We start from the raw sequence: 12,957 nt of genomic DNA on the forward strand, positions 1-12,957 counted from the left end.
GTAGTGAATTGGTCCTTTGGCAGGCCTAGTGTCAAGCCATTTCTGCCTTTAAAGATGAGCCCCAGCTGAATAGAGAAGAAACAAATGTGAGAACAGTAAAGATCAGATGATACCGGTGAATTCTAAACCACATCTGTATTTCTACCAAATTATGAAAAAGGCTGCCAAAACAGAGTCAAACAGATGTGGTATTAACAGCCTCACTGTAACCATACAGTGAATTACTGTAATTTAATCTGGCCAAGGCAGGGCCAACTGTAGTCATTCAGATTCCCCCCCCCCCCCCCGATATAAGGTATTCTTAGTACGATCAACCGTCCAGATCTAGGACCGTCTTTAAGCTATAAAATTGATTGATGGGGTGGCGTGGGGAAGGGGTCCAAGCAATCTGCATATCTAAACTTGAATCAACAGAAGTGATCAGCTGTGGTAGAAGCAGCAATCATGACTGAGAGAACTGTCTAAAAGGGAACCTATTTACAATGTACAGAGCGGGTAAGTGTTCTTTCACTGCTGTTAAAGCAGCTGCACACAGTAAAAGGTTAGGAAGAGAAGGCAAGAGCATGCACACACCTTGGTCAGTTCTTTATCTATTGGACTGCCCTCCCCACTTAACCTACCAAATTATGAAAAAGACTGCCAAAAGAGTCAAATAGATGTGGTATTAACAGTCTCACTGTAACCATATACAGTATTGTCAGAGCTCTCTAGGACCATCAGTTTCTATGTGACAGCTTCTAGGGTCAACCAGCCATGTTCACCTGTTGCAGATTTTTAATCTTTTTATTGATTAACTGCTTCTAAAACTGTGTTGTAATCATTCATAGAATCATGAAGTTGGAAGGGGCCTAATAAGGCCATCAAGTCCAACCCACTGCTCAGTGCAAGAATACAAATCAAAGGATATCTGCCAGGTAGTTATCTAAATTCCCCTTGAACCCTCCATTGTTGAAGCACTTACCACCTTTTGAGATACAGTAATCGGTTCCATTCCCATACTGCTCTAACAGCCAGAAAGTTTTTCCTGATATACAACTGACATCTGTCTTCCTGTAACTTGAGCCCATCATTGTACGTCCATTAACTTCTAACTTTCTGTTTTTAGTACAGAATTTTTACTAAATATAATATAGCCTTAAAATGGTAGAACTGGAAAAGGGGCCATTGAGTCTAATCCCTGACAAAGCAGAAAATACACAGCGCACACATCCCAGAAAGAAGGCCATCCATCCTCTGTTCAATAGCTTCCAACAAAGTCTGCTACCTTTGGAAGCAAGCTGTTTCACCATTGAACAGCTCTGTCGGTAAACGCTGCATAGTGTATAATGTTTATGAAAATTTGCTTACATATCCTACCCAACCACGTACATAGACCTATTCTTTCTAAACCCAGCCTTTTCTATACAGTACTCGGACAAAGTAGTGTTTTTCTCTCTTTCATCACTGAAGGCAGTACCACTAAAATGAGGACAGTGCTGAACACATTGAAGGTAACAGGCAAGCTTATCTGGTAACAAATGCTTTTAGGCAGCTGAGGTTTGGAATAACTGGAGGGTTGGTACACTGTAACGATTTTTTTTGAGGGGTCAGATCACAATCATTACAGATGAGGCTCCCCAACCAAAGAGGGTCTCTAAAATTATAAATGGGCGGCTTCCCTTTGTTTTCTACTTGGTGTTTCTCTTCTGCATCTAAAATCACTCTAGCAGGCAGAAATTCACCAGGTGATCAGGATGAGGGACAGCTGCTGGATTACTAGCCGACCCTGAGCAGACGCTCCCTACCCACCTTTAGAACATTCCTCTGTCCATTTATTTAATCCATTTGGAAGAATAAGATAGTGCCTCCTTATGACATTTAACCCCGGGAAATGATTCCTACTCTACATCACGACGCCGTAGCTCTGTCCACCCCTGCTCCTATCTCGCTAGCAACCCTTCATCTGTATGAATATTAATAAAGGAATGCAGCAGTCGTTTTAAGCACATACGTCATTACTACAATACCGCTGGGCGACGCATGCGCCCCACAATCACTGAGCTCATCGCCCTGAATGCCCCCCCTCCCGTCCCATATTGTTGCGATCGCATTCTTTTTCACCATAGAGACGTCAGCCTAGATCTACCTACTTTCCACGGACCTCTATGATTGACGACGGTTATACTGGAGGCGAAAGAAAGACTGAACAGCACATGCGTGAGGGTCGCTGGAAGCCTCGGGAACATGATGCGCATGCTCAATAGCAACGCCTGCGCTTCTCCTACGGCGCATGTGCGACACTGGTCCTTTCGCTCAGCTTTTCGAACCAGCGCGAAATGCGCCTGCGCAGCAGAGGTTCCATTCTTACCAAGCCCAAGCTGCAGTTTTATCGGCAACACAGGGGCGGAGAAGAGCATCAGCCATGCATTGCAGCAGCAGGAGCAACCGCGGCCAGGATTAGATAGGTCTGTTGCTCCTAGTCGTCTGAATGCCTCTTCTAGGGCGTGCTGGAGTCCAAATATTTTTGCCCCCGCCTCTAGTGTCACCCCCATCACTACCGCCAGGTAAAAATCACTCTCCCCCCCTTTTCTTTTCCTTGCCCTGTCATGTTGCATGGACTTTCTGCATGGCTAGCGGAGGGGGGAGGGGTGGGGTGGGCTGGGAGGGGGAGGGGAGAGCGAAACCGGGGGGGGGGAGAGGGAGCATTGTTTGGAGCGATTAAGGAGCTGAAGGACTGTCTGGGATGGATGTGTGCATGCCGAGCCGGGGGGGGGGCTGATCCGCCGATGGATGCGGGAGTGCGCTGGGGGGAGGGCGGGACAAGTGCTCCCGTTTGGATCTCCGTTGTTCGCGTTGCCTTTCCAGAGATCCTGGGTGGATTCCTCTCCCCCCCCCCCCCAATGTATAATAGGGGAAAGATTGGAAAACGACCCGCACAATGGACGGAGGGGATGGGAAACTCTTTTAGGAGAGTGCATCCGCCTGCCAGAGGGGATTTTTTTTTCTGCCCGGTCTCCCATCTCCTTGGAAGATTTATGGAGAACAAAGCAAATCCATAAGAATAGAGAGCATAGTGGGCTACGTTTGTACACAAGTTGGGGAAAATGGGCTGGCAGACCTGTGGAGACGCTTGGGTTTTTTGTGTGTGTGTGTTCAGACTACACAGGCAGAGGGGGAAAAAAGAGCAGGGACACGCAGCTTTTGTTTAATCTCATTCCCCACCTCTTCCTTTTGTGCTTAAACCTGAGATTAAGGATTGATCGTGCAGCCCTATAGACGGAGAAGCTTACACTTTAAACCTTTCCTCCAGTTTCTCCCCCCTGTAATTGGCTTTTAAAGATGGTGATTGTCACTGTTTCAATTCCCCCCTCCAAAATATGATGCCATTTTTGTTATATTGATCCCGCAGCCTTCGTTACTTACCTATGTTTACAGGTAGATACCTGAATTAATAAGAGAGTGTAATTATCGATAGATGAATTTATGGAATGGAGTTACTTAACCCTGTGCCCATTGAAGGTGTTACTAATTCTACTTGATCCTCAAAACTTTAACATTTTAATAATTTGAAGTCATTACTTGTGTCTTAATACGACAAGATGCCGAATGAAAACAATTTATGAAAAGTTGGGTTTGGTTTGGGGAACATAGGATATATTGTAACTCTTCAATTAATGCTGTTTCTGTTTGATATAAACAAAGTGCATCGTCTAATCTGGAGCCTTTCTAGATGATCAGTTTAGAGAGCAGCAGGTGTCCAATTGTTATGCATTTGGAATTTCCAGACATCTATAGTGAGGATATTCTTTTTCCTGAAGACTTACAACATTTGTATCTTCGCTTTCTTTATGTGCAATCCTTGATGTCTTGATAGGCATATGATATTTTGTGTTGTGTAGCTTTGTGTAGTTGCCATTCTGCTTTCTCTTTTTATCTCCCATTCTTGAACCTCAGTATCTGGAAATTATTGCTCCATGTCAACTATAATAACAGTGAGCACCCACTGGAAATGAAATTTGCCTTAGCAGAAGTGTCAAGAGCATCTGCTGTGCACGTTGACACCACTAGGAAAGAGAGAGTCAACCTCATGCCATATTATATATTTGTGAAAATATTTTAGACTTTTAAAAAATGAAAGCAAAGGAGTGCTTCTTCAAGTTACTGCTCAGAAATAATAAGCACAGGCTACTTTCTTCCAGTGCCTTGCCCTTTAAATGGATCTTCTTGAGAATTCCAGTTCCCTGCTAACTCTCAAATAATGCCTTCAATGAGAGAATTGATGGTACTTCAGTCTCTGTACAGGGGAGCATTTATGCTTGCTCTTCCCATTGTGCTGCTCCCTGTGTTAAGTGAACTGTTTAACAAGGTCCCAGTTAGCAAATGTCTGCTTGCTGTGGTTTTTCCCCACTGTAAATTGTACAGTGAGTGGAGAGAGGGAGATTGAAAGAGAGATCTTCTTAAGCATTCTCTTAGGAAACTGTATTGCTGATCTGTTATTGCTTGGTTGAAAGAAATGGTTCTTCCCTAAAAGTGAGAAAGTGGTTAAATTCCAGTGTAAATTGGGAAGAACTTTTCAGTATGCATGCATGAGTTTAAACAACTTTTCTTAATTTGTTGCCGTGGGGTTTTTTGGTATCAGTTTTTATTGATTTGTAGCCACTATACATACTTGAAAGAGAAAATAGCTCTTAGGATATGATATACATTTCTCTCTAGTGCAGATAGTTCCCCTATGTCTTCATCATAGTTGTTTTGAAACAAACAGTTGTAAGACTGGATTTATATAGAGGTCGTTCGTTTAGTCGTGTCCGACTCTTCGTGACCCCATGGTCCAGAGCACGCCAGGCCCTCTTATCTTCCACTACCTCCCGGAGTTGGGTCAAATTCATGTTGGTTGCTTCGCAGACACTGTCCAGCCATCTCATCCTCTGTTGTCCCCTTCTCATCTTGCCTTCACACTTTCCTAACATCAAGGTCTTTTCCAAGGAGTCTTCTCTTCTCATGAGATGGCCAAAGTATTGGAGCCTCAGCTTCAGGATCTGTCCTTCCAGTGAACACTCTGGTTTGATTTCCTTTAGAATTGATAGGTTTGTTCTCCTTGCAGTCCAGGGGACTCTCAAGAGCCTCCTCCAGCACCACAATTCAAAGGCATCAATTCTTCGGCGGTCAGCCTTCTTTATGGTCCAGCTCTCACTTCCATACATCACGACAGGAAAAAGCATAGCTTTGACTTTCGGACTTTTGTTGGCAAGGTGATGTCTCTGCTTTTTAAGATGCTGTCAAGGTTTGTCATCGCTTTCCTCCCAAGAAGCAGGCGTCTTTTAATTTTCGAGCTCCTGTCTCCATCTGCAGTGATCATGGAGCCCAAGAAAGTAAAATCTGTCACTGCTTCCATTTCTTCCCCTTCAATTTGCCAGGGGGTGATGGGACCAGTGGCAATGATCTTAGTTTTTTGATGTTGAGTTTCAGACCGTTTTTTGCACTCCTGTCTTTCACCCTCATTACAAGGTTCTTTAATTCCTCCTCACTTTCTGCCATCAGAGTGGTATCATCTGCATATCGGAGGTTGTTGATATTTCTTCCACCATTCTTAATTCCGGCTTGGGATTCCTCCAGTCCAGCCTTCCGCATGATGTATTCTGCATATAAGTTAAATAAATAGGGAGATAATATACAGCCTTGTCGTACTCCTTTCCCAATTTTGAACCAATCAGTTGTTCCATATCCAGTTCTAACTGTTGCTTCCTGTCCCACATATAGATTTCTCAGGAGATAGACAAGGTGGTCAGGCACTCCCATTTCTTTAAGGACTTGCCATAGTTTGCTGTGATCCATACAGTCAAAGGCTTTTGCATAGTCAATGAAGCAGAAATAGATGTTTTTCTGGAACTCTCTGGCTTTCTCCATAATCCAGCACATGTTAGCAATTTGGTCTCTAGTTCCTCTGCCTCTTCGGAATCCAGCTTGTACTTCTGGGAGTTCTCGGTCCACATACTGCTGAAGCCTACCTTACAGGATTTTGAGCATAACCTTGCTAGCATGTGAAATGAGTGCAATTTAGTTGGAGCATTCTTTGGCACTGCCTTTCTTTGGGATTGGGATGTAGACTGATCTTTTCCAATCCTCTGGCCACTGTTGAGTTTTCCAAACTTGCTGGCATATTGAATGTAGCACCTTAACCGCATCATCTTTTAAGATTTTAAATAGTTCAACTAGAATGTCATCACCTCCACTGGCCTTGTTGTTAGCCAGGCTTTCTAAGGCCCACTTGACTTCACCCTCCAGGATGTCTGGCTTATATAGAGTAGATCCACTGAAATAAGAGGCACTTATTGGTCAGCTCGAACTTTGCTTCTACTGATTTTGGCCAAAGTATGACCAAGTCTTTACATTATTCATGATTTCCACTCAGCATCATATTACCCAACCAAGCAATAAATACTCCTCTCCAGCACATACAGACAAGGTAATACATTTTAACAACTACTTTTGAACACTGTTTTGTGGGCCTATACTGTAAAGCAGATGGACCAAACACAGTGTTTGGTCCATAGGCTCATTGTAGCCCTTTTCTATTTGTGTTTTGAAAGGGATAATTTGATGTCTCTATTTCCTCTACCTTGATTCACCCCTATGCTGCATTATAGTGGTGATATTTTCTATAGTGCTGTTGCAAATTGATCTTAAATCATGCAGGGCTGCATCCTTTGATTTCATTCTGTTGCGGTAAACAGTTTTGTCAGCGCAAAGCTTGGAAAGTAACTTGGAAAGTAATTATAGTTCAAGCCCCAGTATGATGGTAATACAATAATTACCATCATAGCTAAACTTTCTAAAATGTAACTCTTTACTTTCCAGTTTCTCAGAATAACTGGAATATATTTCTTTTAGTTATTTTTCAATTCCACCTAAATGTTATAGGCTGATGGACGATAGTAGAAAGTGCTCTTTTGCCATCTACTTCATTGTTCCCTCAGCTTCCACAGCTGACTGGGAGGCAGCAACCCAGGTCACAAAACAAAGCAATGCTTGAGCCATGTAATGTTTTTTTTTTCACCACCATTTAGTGAGGCCACATTCCTATAGCATAACCAAGGAAATTTAGAAGTTAGAGCTACACCACAGAAGGAATAAAAGTGCCCAATGTTAAGTTATAACAACAGCAGCAACAACAACAATACAGTTGTGTCTTGGCTTTGTTTGACAGATGCAGATCATGGACTGAGCAAAAGGGGGTGATTATCTCTGAAATAGCTGGGTGTGGCACAGGCACCCAAGTTCAGATTGTGGCCTTCTGGTAAGGAAAATGAATTAATTGCAAGTAGCTAGTTATAGGTAAAAAGATTCTTCCAGACTCTGTCGCAGTGGTACATTAAAGATTCCTCCCCTGCTGCACACTCATAGAATTAGTTTTAATGGTCTGGGAAACCCTATGATGTGGTGAGGTGAAGAGCTGTTGTGGAGGGCTTGGTTGACACAAGGGAGAATGCCTCCACCCCAGCAGCTCTGTACTCTGACCGAAAATCTGTGCTGAAATGTGTTCATCTCCCTAGAGCACATTTTGGGGGACCTCTTCAGAAACAAACTTTGTCATCTCCTAGTTGTGTTGACGGAACCATTTCTATCAGCAGAATGGCACTATTGAATCCAGCTCGGCTAGATGGAAGTCAGTTGCTGCCATGTAAGTGGATATGCTTCTTGGGAAAAACGTCTGAGGGCGCAGGCTTCATTTTGGAAAGACCAGTTTGACAAAGTCCCTTCTTAAATTATTTACAATTAAAGGGAAGTTGAATTCTCACGGAAACAGTTTGGTACCTCTGCTTAATTGGGATCAGTAAACTTGTCTTGTTCTTTCAGTGGTGGAAAGAGGATATAAATGTTTTAAGTAAATAAAAGGATATAAATAGTTTAAATAAATAGTAAAATCTATTCTGTTGGTTCTGTGCTCTCAACTAAGGTTCTCTGGAAGGAATGCTCTCATTTTCCCTTTCTGTACCTTATGTCTAGAATTGCCTGCTAGAACACGTCTGTGTCACCATCTATCTTTGCCTTTCCTCAAAACTCACTTTGGATCATCTTCTTGTCCATATGATTTATTGTAACAAAGCAAAATTTTGTATAATTGCAAACATAAGTCTTCCTTGATTTACCTGTCTCTCCATTCTTCCTGCCCCTTTCCTCCATTTCTCTTGATTCTGTTTTAAACCACTAATTCTACACTTGGGGCCCCAGATTATTCATGGACAGCTTCTCTCAGAAGACCAGCTAATTGACTATGCTGGTCAAGACGTCTGGGTGTTGTAGTCCAAAAGTATCTGAGGCCTCTGGTTTTAAATTTGATTTAGAAATTAGATTCGCTATTTGTTTTTTGTTTTATATTCTCAATGGTTGATTAAAGATATCACCTGCTCCTGCATTTGTATTGATTTTTGATTGTGCATCCCCTGGGTGAGAGACCTCTGAAGCCTCTTCTTTGCAAAGTTCATAGATTGGGCAGATGAATAATGTGTAATTATAAGTCATATCTGTATACTGTAAGGTTTGCTAAAGCTTTCTTGTAATTCTCCTACTCCCATTGATCTGCTCTTTGAATTTCTGAAGGCTTGCATAGGATAGCTGAGACCAGTACTGTAGTTATAATAGAAGTACTGTATACTGTCAAACAATGTATAGGTTGAAATCCTGTTGCTTAGCATAATAAGTTGCAACTACAGTAGGCCTACTGAATCAGTGGAACTTATGGCAGAGTTGACTCAGTACAACCCCACTGATTCAGTGAACCTGTAGTTGTGATTTCAGCTGGTCTGTTTCATACACAGTATGCAGTGCTGCATGACTTTTCTCAAAGGTAAGCAGGGGAATAGGGGCTGCAGTGCACAGTAAGGGCAGGTTTAATTCTTCTCTCCACAGCTGCTTCTCACTCCCCTGAAAATCACTCAGCTCTGTGTGGCAGTTGTAGAGTTAAAATGAGTTCCATTTGCACCAAGGCAAGGCCCATCTATTAAAGTTTGGCTGTAATATAAAGGACTTGAGGCGAGTCAGAGTTAAATGGGTAGAATAGGATGAGGGCAGATCTAGGTTTTGGGCTCGTGGCTGTTGAACTTTGTTCTCATTCTTCAAGCTAACCTTCATGATTCAGCATTTTAGATGGCATTTGCAGTTCATGTTTGTGTGAGATGATGTTAGATGATGTCTGAAACATTCATTTATGGCATCCCCAAGAGGGACTGTTGTATAACATGTTCCTAAATAAACTGAGCTGCTGTTCTAAATCTCTTGTAGGATTTTAACATTTGAGTTGATGGCTGTGTTGATACAGTTGTGCCCATAGCCTCTTTTCTCTGTTTACCCTTGAGTCTAGGACCTAAATTCAGCCGCCAGTCTCAGTTAAAGTAGACCTGTTGGATTAGAGAGATTGACTAAACTGTTGAAATATCTTTCAGCAGTTGATTCAGTTGTGTCTGCTCAGTGCAACTGAACAATTGGATTTAGATCTAGAAAGTTACATGATTTTCTGTTGTGCCACATTCGTTGAGGGAGAAATGTTGCACAACTCTCTTGAGGGGTGTGTAGGCTAACCTTGCGTAGTGCCTCCCTCCTATAATGAGTGTTCATGAACTGGATCTCTTCCCCCCCCCCCCCTTTCTCTTCTGATTTGGCACTATCTTGCTTTTAATCTAAGCATTTTCTACACAGTACTTCCATATGTGTGGTGAATCGTCTTGCAATTGCACATTTGTTGAGTGAGGGGGAGAGTTCATGTCTTACGGCAGTGAGGAAGGGTAGCCTGCACAGCCCCTTTGGTGTGTCATTTCAGCGTCTTTGAGAGATGCTCTTTAAAGAATTGATGAAAATAGCTATTGACTGGCTTGAGTCTGTTCTGTACTTACAATCAAACATTGATTCATCTTTGTGGAGCATTTGTGAGTGTTCAAAATACCTCATGTGTATTGTGTAGTTGTATTCTGTACAGTGACCTGGTAGGTTAAACCAATATTAGCCTTTGTTTTGCAGCCAAGGGACATTGAAGCTGAGAGTGGGTGTGGATTTTCTTAAGGCTGCCTGGCAGCATGGGAGTGAGAAAGTAGGTGAGCACATGTTGTGACGGGGAAACCGGTTGCCTGTTGGTGGAAGCCATCCTTTGCGTCAGCTGGTAGACATCTTCCGGTGGCACTGGATAGCCGGAGACAGAAGAACCAGTGGTGACTAGCCTTGCAAGGAACACACTCTACACTCGACATATGTTGGGATGAGTGTATGTGGTAGGAAAGGAAGTGGAAACTCTTAAGAATCTCCACTTTCATTTTTTTTTAAGGGTGGGGTGGGGTAGCATGTCTGGGAGTCTGGGGGTTTCCTTGGAATAAGCTAATGAAAAGTCAGCCTTGTTCTACAAAAATTACATTTCCTGCTTTTGTTATGTGGCTCTGTGGGCATTGCCTGTAGGGCAGTGAGTGTGAAAGGTTAATATTATATTGTATTGGACAGTGTGTTTAGTTTCCAAGAAAATAACCGGTTAATTTTTCTTCCCATGAAAGCAAAAAGGGGCTTCTTCTGCGTTAGTTGTAACCCTCTTTATTTCTCTTGACCATGCTTACTGAGAAGTAACATAGCTTTCAAGTGTTTTCATGTTAAACATGTTCTTTGGTTTACCACCTCAGGGGTTTGTCAGAGTGTTTCCCATGTACAAAATGCATGCAGTGTCACTGAGCAATATTTCTTATGCTCTAATGCAAAATAAGGGTTGATACAAAACTTAATTATTCCTAGTCTCATGTTACAGAGTGAAACAAAACCATATTGAGGTTAAAGTGTATTTTTATCTATCTATCTATCTATCTATCTATCTATCTATCTATCTATCTATCTATCTATCTATCTATCTATCTATCTATCTATCTATCTATCTATCTATCTATCTATCTATCTATCTATCTATCTATCTATCTATCTATCTATCTATCTATCTATCTATTTATTGTGTATGTGTATGGAGCTATTTAATAAGTTGTTGTTTTGACTTATACACTGCCCCATAGTGCTTGGAGCACTCTGTGGGCCGTTTACAACATAGTTATGCAACTTGCCCTCAGCAAGCTGTGTACTCATTTTACCAACCTTGGAAGGATGGAAGACTGAGCCAGGCTTGAACGGACTCCCTGAACCTGCTGGGATTAAACTCAGGTTGCAAGCAGAGACTTGACTGCAGTAGTGCAGTTTAACCACAGTGCCACGTGGCTCATTAGTTAAAACTTTGTGATTTATTTTTGTGGTCTGCAAAGGTGGTTCATAATTGGATCTGAAGGGTGGAAAAAGAAAATGAGCTATGGTTAATGGTAACCACTAGGTAGCTGCTGCTATTTTTTGAATGCAATTGGTGACAGTTATGAATATCTGCTGATGTATTTGTGTGGTCTTTTTGGATCTTTGAGAAAGCCTTTTGCTGGTTCGAAGTACAGTGGGGTCTCTACTTAAGAACTTAATCCGTATTGGAAGGTGGTTCTCAAGTTGAAAAGTTCTTATGTTGAATCTGCATTTCCCATAGGAATGCATTGAAAACCATTTAATCCGTATCTGCTCTTTTCCGTCCATAGAAACTACAGTGGAACCTCTACTTAAGAACTTAATCCGTTTTGGAATGATGTTCTTAAGTTGAAACGTTCTTAAGTTGAAGCAAAATTTCCCATAGGAATGGACTGAAAACCAATTAATCCGTTCTGGCTGTTTTTTTGTTACGTAGAGGTGCGTTCGTACATTGAAGCATTAGTTCCCATAGGAACTAATGCAAAGCTGGTTAATACGTACTCTACCACTAGGGGGAGAATTTTTTTTTAACCTAAGATGACCTAAGGTTAAAAAAAGAGCAGGAAAGGTTTTTTTTTCCTGTTCTTATCTTGGATTTCTGTTCTCAAGTAGAAGCAAAATTTAGCAAATGGAGCTGTTCTTAAGTTGGATTGTTCTTAAGTAGAGACGTTCTTAAGTAGAGACCCCACTGTATGTTGAGATTGAGAACTTAAACTGTATTGGCATCTGAAATATGGCAGTGTTTTTGTTACAGTACACCTGGTAATGTTATTGAAACATTAATCAATTAAAAAGGCATCTAGCCAAACAGTATCCTGAAAAGAATCGGTTAGGAAAAGTTGGTTTATTTAATGCGTTGTTTCTGGAACACAACATACCGTGGGAATAGGAAAGAAATTCATTGCGCGTAGCAGCTGGTGACAGAAGAACCTGAGGCAGCTCTTATTTGGGATGCTTCCTGAAGGCTGCCAGTAGTTATTCTTTTAACAAATTTCCTTACAGTTTAAGGTGGACACAATAATAAAATGCAGGCGAAAGTCCCATTCCTACTACAGTGGCCTAGCAGTTGGTTTAGTGCAACAACAGTCATAGTAGGGGAGCAGTTGGAAATTCCATTGAAGTGATGCTATTGAGTATGTAAGTGAGGACAACCCAGTTTCCTTTGTTACAGAAAACACTAGCTATAGGGGTACAATGCAATCAGTGTTTTAAAAAGGGGGAGGGGAAGTCCAAGTTCATATGTTGCTTACAGTAATGAAGGAAAGGTATTTCTGCACTTTTAGTTACCATACTGGAATTTCTTTTCATATTAAAGATTTTACATTGAGTTGGTATCAATGAGGTCTATAGCATTTCTGGTCCTAGTTCTGGTGGTCCTAATTACATTTCTCAGGACAACTATGGAGCAGGGCCATTTTCCACGATGAAGCAGAATTCTTGTTGTGGAAGGGAGGTGGGGAGGGTAGGAGATGAAGAGGAGGAGGAGGAGGATTTGCAGAGGATTGCTACCATGTCTTCTTATTTAGCTGGAAATAAACCCAGTGAACTCAATGTAATTTAACTCTGAGCAGAGATGTGTGGGATTCCACTGTTTGTTATAGCAGTGGTCCCCAACCTTGGGCCTCCAGATGTTCTTGGACTTCAACTCCCAGAAATCCTGGCCAGCAGAGGTGATGG

General features: G+C 41.9%; 1 protein-coding gene across 5 annotated transcripts in view; it reads left to right on the forward strand.

Moving 5' to 3' along the window:
• Positions 1-2,247: 2,247 nt before the first annotated feature.
• The window catches only part of CLASP1 (cytoplasmic linker associated protein 1), a 232,228-nt gene continuing 221,518 nt past the window's right edge, over positions 2,248-12,957 (forward strand). For all 5 annotated transcript variants that reach the window (XM_072985237.2, XM_078377580.1, XM_078377536.1 and 2 more), the window contains exon 1: positions 2,248-2,543. The gene's annotated coding sequence lies outside the window, so the exon portion shown is untranslated. The remainder of the gene's footprint in view (positions 2,544-12,957) is intronic.

This window comes from Pogona vitticeps, chromosome 1 (assembly GCF_051106095.1).
Source record: "Pogona vitticeps strain Pit_001003342236 chromosome 1, PviZW2.1, whole genome shotgun sequence".
Taxonomy (NCBI): Eukaryota; Metazoa; Chordata; class Lepidosauria; order Squamata; family Agamidae; genus Pogona; species Pogona vitticeps.